We start from the raw sequence: 6,179 nt of genomic DNA on the forward strand, positions 1-6,179 counted from the left end.
ATGTCAAAGGGGGGGGGGGGGGGGGGGGAAACCTCTGTGCTATGAAATTACTTTTATTCATGACTTTCATATCCCTAACCCTGACCCCTAACCCGGAACCCCTAATCCTCCCGAACCCCCCTAACAATAACCCCCTAAACCTAACCCTGTACAACCAGCTGGCACAGTGAGTGTGTGTCTGCTGGCAGTTTTAAACACTGGTCCGAGGCCTGTAGAACCAGGTAGCACGGTGAGTGGGTGTCTGCTGGCACGTACCGTTCCGGAGATACAGGCAACCCCAACCCCAATTTTGACATGTCTGCTTATATCTCGGGAACGGGTGGGGTGCCTCTGACCAAACTTGATCCTTCTGAACATGCCAGTCTTTAGCCCGAGTCTCTATGATGCACCGTTCCGGAGATACAGCCAACCCCAACCCTAACCCTTATCCTATCCTGAACCCTGTACAACCAGCTGGCACGGTGAGTGGGTGTCTGCTGGCAGTTTTAAACGCTGGTCCGAGGTCTGTAGAACAAGCTGGCACGGTGAGTGGGTGTCTGCTGGCAGTTTTAAACACTGGTCCGAGGTCTGTAGAACAAGCTGGCACGGTGAGTGGGTGTCTGCTGGCAGTTTTAAACACTGGTCCGAGGTCTGTAGAACAAGCTGGCACGGTGAGTGGGTGTCTGCTGGCAGTTTTAAACGCTGGTCCGAGGTCTGTAGAACAAGCTGGCACGGTGAGTGGGTGTCTGCTGGCAGTTTTAAACGCTGGTCCGAGGTCTGTATAACCAGGTAGGACGGTGAGTGGGTTTGTGCTGGCAGTTTTAAACACTGGTCCAAGGCCAGTAGAACCAGCTGGCAATGTGAGTGGGTGTCTGCTGGCAGTTTTAAACGCTGGTCCGAGGCCTGTAGAACCAGGTAGCACGGTGAGTGGGTGTCTGCTGGCACGTACCGTTCCGGAGATACAGGCAACCCCAACCCCAACCCCAATTTTGACATGTCTGCTTATATCTCGGGTAGTGTTGTCACGATACCAACATTTTGGTACCGGTACCGGTACCAACATGTATTTCGGTACTTTTCGATACTTTTTCAAATAAAAAGTGAACGCAAAAAATGTCATTACTGACTTTAATTTAATAGAAAATCTTAGAACAATAACATAATAATCAGCAAATAAAATAAAATACCACAAAGACAAGCTTTTCTAATGCACACCATTTTAAAAATGTTAAAATATAAATACAATAATATAATATAAAATATTATAATATAAATAAACCAGCTCTTTTTTTTTTCTTCCAGAGCTACTTTTGTTAAGAGTGAAGGGGGGTGGCGCTTGCTTTTAGCACTGAATGTGGTTTTTTTTCATGAGTTTAAATGACCTGTCGTTCCCTGAGTTCAGTGTGCAGGTCTGGGTGCTGGTCCTTTAAGTGTTTGGCGAAGTCGGAGGTGTTTCCGCGGTTAGCCATGCATGTTTTAAACACCGTTTACACAGTGGTGCTTCGGCGTTAACTGCCTCGCCTTGCACATTTGTTTTAAGCTAAAGTACGGCCATATCGCACTTCGCGGCGCTGGTTTGTCCGCAAGTTGCGGCGTGGTGATGGTTGCAGCAGCCAGTCTCCTCTCCGTGCTTCGCTCTCTCGCTCTCTCTCTCTCTCGCGCTCTCTCGCTCTCTCTCTCGCTCACGCGCTCTCTCCAAGCTTTGCTCCGTTTGTTGCTACCGTCCACGCTGCTCGCTAACTTGCTAGCGGTTTCCTCCGGCTTGCCTTTTATCTCCCCAAGCTGCCGGTCGCTCCTCGTCCTCTCAGTTGTAGTTACAACGCGGTGACGTCACGTGGCGAGTTCGCCGTGCTGTTGCGAGCGCTGCCGGCGGCGCTGCAAGTACCGGTCCCGTCCAAATGCAATATGGTACCGTTTTAAATGCCTCAGTACCCCGGTACCAAACTAGTACCGGTATACCGTGCAACCCTAATCTCGGGAACGGGTGGGGTGCCTCTGACCAAACTTGATACTTCTGAACATGCCAGTCTTTAGCCCGAGTCTCTATGATGCACCGTTCCGGAGATACAGCCAACCCCAACCCTAACCCTTATCCTATCCTGAACCCTGTACAACCAGCTGGCACGGTGAGTGGGTGTCTGCTGGCAGTTTTAAACGCTGGTCCGAGGTCTGTAGAACAAGCTGGCACGGTGAGTGGGTGTCTGCTGGCAGTTTTAAACACTGGTCCGAGGTCTGTAGAACAAGCTGGCACGGTGAGTGGGTGTCTGCTGGCAGTTTTAAACGCTGGTCCGAGGTCTGTAGAACAAGCTGGCACGGTGAGTGGGTGTCTGCTGGCAGTTTTAAACGCTGGTCCGAGGTCTGTATAACCAGGTAGGACGGTGAGTGGGTTTGTGCTGGCAGTTTTAAACACTGGTCCAAGGCCAGTAGAACCAGCTGGCAATGTGAGTGGGTGTCTGCTGGCAGTTTTAAACGCTGGTCCGAGACCTGCAGAAACAGCTTGCATTGTGAGTGGGTGTCTGCTGGCAGTTTTAAATACTGGTCCGAGGTCTGTAGAACCAGGTAGGACGTTGAGTGGGTTTGTGCTGGCAGTTTTAAACACTGGTCCGAGGTCTGTATAACCAGGTAGGACGGTGAGTGGGTTTGTGCTGGCAGTTTTAAACACTGGTCCGAGGTCTGTAGAACCAGGTAGGACAGTGAGTGGATGTCTGCTGGCTGTTTGAAATGCTGTTCTGAGACCTGTAATACCAGCTGGCACAGTGAGTGGGTCGGGTGTCAGCTGGCAGTTTTAAACGCTGCTCTGAGACCTGTAGAAACCGCTTGCATTGTGAGTGGGTGTCTGCTGGCAGTTTTAAATACTGGTCCGAGGTCTGTAGAACCAGGTAGGACGTTGAGTGGGTGTCTGCTGGCAGTTTTAAACACTGGTCCGAGGTCTGTCGAACCAGGTAGGACGGTGAGTGGGTGTCTGCTTGAAGTTTTAAACGCTGCTCTGAGACCTGTAGAAACAGCTTGCATTGTGAGTGGGTGTCTGCTGGCAGTTTTAAACGCTGGTCCGAGGTCTGTAGAACAAGCTGGCACGGTGAGTGGGTGTCTGCTGGCAGTTTTAAACACTGGTCCGAGGTCTGTAGAACAAGCTGGCACGGTGAGTGGGTGTCTGCTGGCAGTTTTAAACGCTGGTCCGAGGTCTGTAGAACAAGCTGGCACGGTGAGTGGGTGTCTGCTGGCAGTTTTAAACGCTGGTCCGAGGTCTGTATAACCAGGTAGGACGGTGAGTGGGTTTGTGCTGGCAGTTTTAAACACTGGTCCAAGGCCAGTAGAACCAGCTGGCAATGTGAGTGGGTGTCTGCTGGCAGTTTTAAACGCTGGTCCGAGACCTGTAGAACCAGCTGGCACGGTGAGTGGGTGTCTGCTTGAAGTTTTAAACGCTGCTCTGAGACCTGCAGAAACAGCTTGCATTGTGAGTGGGTGTCTGCTGGCAGTTTTAAATACTGGTCCGAGGTCTGTATAACCAGGTAGGACGGTGAGTGGGTTTGTGCTGGCAGTTTTAAACACTGGTCCGAGGTCTGTAGAACCAGGTAGGACAGTGAGTGGATGTCTGCTGGCTGTTTGAAATGCTGTTCTGAGACCTGTAATACCAGCTGGCACAGTGAGTGGGTGTCAGCTGGCAGTTTTAAACGCTGCTCTGAGACCTGTAGAAACCGCTTGCATTGTGAGTGGGTGTCTGCTGGCAGTTTTAAACGCTGGTCTGAGACCTGCAGAAACAGCTTGCATTGTGAGTGGGTGTCTGCTGGCAGTTTTAAATACTGGTCCGAGGTCTGTAGAACCAGGTAGGACGGTGAGTGGGTGTCTGCTTGAAGTTTTAAACGCTGCTCTGAGACCTGTAGAAACAGCTTGCATTGTGAGTGGGTGTCTGCTGGCAGTTTTAAACACTGGTCCGAGATCTGTAGAACCAGTAAAACGTTAAATGGGTGTCTGCTGGCAGTTTTTAAAACACTGGTCCGAGGTCTGTAGAACCAGGTAGGACGGTGAGTGGGTGTCTGCTGGCAGTTTTAAACACTGGTCCGAGGTCTGTAGAAACAGGTAGGACGGTGAGTGGGTGTCTGCTGGCAGTTTTAAACACTGGTCCGAGGTCTGTAGAAACCAGCTGGCACGGTGAGTGGGTTTGTGCTGGCAGTTTTAAAACGCTGGTCCAAGACCTGTAGAACCAGCTGGCATGGTGAGTGCGTGTCTGCTTGAAGTTTTCAATGCTGCTCTGAGACCTGTAGAAACAGCTGGCACAGTGAGTGGGTGTCTGCTGGCAGGTTTTAAACACTGGTCCGAGGTCTCTAGAACCAGGTAGGGACGGTGAGTGGGTGTCTGCTGGCAGGTTTAAACACTGGTCCGAGGTCTCTAGAACCAGGTAGGACGGTGAGTGGGTGTCTGCTGGCAGTTTTAAACACTGGGTCCGAGGTCTGTAGAACCAGGAAGGACGTTGAGTGGGTGTCTGCTGGCAGTTTTTAAACGCTGTCTCCTAATCCTCTTCACAGACATCTGCTACATCTTCTTCACGTTCAGGTGCGTCTATCTGTTCTTCTTGCTTCTTTAAATCTCAATGTCATTCAGATGCTGAGCCACTGGTCCCTTACCCGATAGTTGCCATATTCCAAACAAGGCTCAAGACTCACTTGTTCAGACTTCACCTCGACTCTGCATAGCATGACCCAATAACCCCCCCCCCCCCCCCCCCCAAAAAAAACACTTTGATCATAGCACTGTTGTTCTTAAGGTATCCTTGCTGAACAGCTACTACTTTATTGTAAAGGCAGGAACACACCGGCCCAACCGTTGGACGTCTGAAGCGTTTGGAGAGGCTCGGACGAGGTCGGGAACACATATGTTTGGTGTGTACAGCTGCGTCGGAAGCTTTCGGAGCCGCTGCGGACGTTGTCTGATCAGACTGAGCATACGAAGTCTGAGGAGGTGGGCTGTTGGACGTCTGAGCATTGGATACTCTGATCGGCGGTGTGCTAGCGAATCAGAGTATCCAATGGCGGTGTGTGGGGCGGGGCGGAAGTGACGATGGTAAACTCTGTTACTCGTTCCCTACTGAGACGACGTCTTCGTAAAATAATGAGCCCGAGAGCACACAACGCGAGTGTCACCCTAGCCAGAGTCATCTTTCCAGAAATGCCAAGTATTTAGTCCACAAAGGTCTTCTCGAGTCGAACGAATACTGAACCAAGACTGTGTGTGCATTGTTTTTATCTGCACTCCGTTCCGTCATTTCCTGTTTTCCTGTTTTGGAGTACTGGCACGAGACTAGCGCACCCCGCTGTTAAGGAGGCTTATTGCATCTCGCGCAAGCGCAGAACGTACACGCTGCTGTGGTGTCGGAAGCACGTCGAAGCGGTGTGTACAACGCAACTTTTCTGCCGAACGGGTCAGACGAGAGGCAACAGAGTGGGCGGAGAGTGGTCGGATAAGGCAGTTGGACGTCTGGGCGGTGTGTAGGGGCCTTAAGTTGCTTTGGACAAAAACGTCTGCTAAATGTAAATGTAGTCCTTCTCGTGGGGGTTCCTCTCCTCTGTGGCTGGAGAGCTGCCGTGAGAGAGGCCCCTGGCTTGTTCGGGGTCGTTGTTAGCAGCTGCCATGTGCTGTCGGGGGAGGTACTGCCCCTCAATCACCTCCCCCACCTGAGTCTCTCTGGGACAGGCCACGCCCCTTGCTGTGCTCCCACACCACTAGTGGAGGGCCGGCCTTGGGACGGGACACCACAATATGTATACAATATAAACCATTAAAATAATAACATATTTACATAACATTTTAATTCTATTTTGGCATTTCTCCATCACAATTTCACCTCATAACATTGAATAAATAGGAATATATATATTTGCCTAATATAGGTTGTATTCATGTGTATTCTTGGAAGAAATAAAGCGTGGGACCAAATCATTTCAGTAACTCTGCAGACACTAGGGGTCACGGACCCCCTGGTGAAGATCTCATGACCCTTTTCAACATGCTAAACCATGACTTTTTTCTAAGTTTGTGTTTAAATAAACGTGTCATCAATGTATCAACTTGTTTGCACTTTTAGGTTTTCAAAGCAATTAAAAACAAAATCACCAAATCAAGTTTGTTCATCCAACTTCTCATCAAAAACATCTCATGACACCTATAAGCCTCGTATACGTTAAGTAATATCACTGCATTGGCGG

The sequence above is a fragment of the Eutrigla gurnardus genome, assembly GCF_963514095.1.
Source record: "Eutrigla gurnardus genome assembly, chromosome: 10".
In the NCBI taxonomy this organism is placed as follows: domain Eukaryota; kingdom Metazoa; phylum Chordata; class Actinopteri; order Perciformes; family Triglidae; genus Eutrigla; species Eutrigla gurnardus.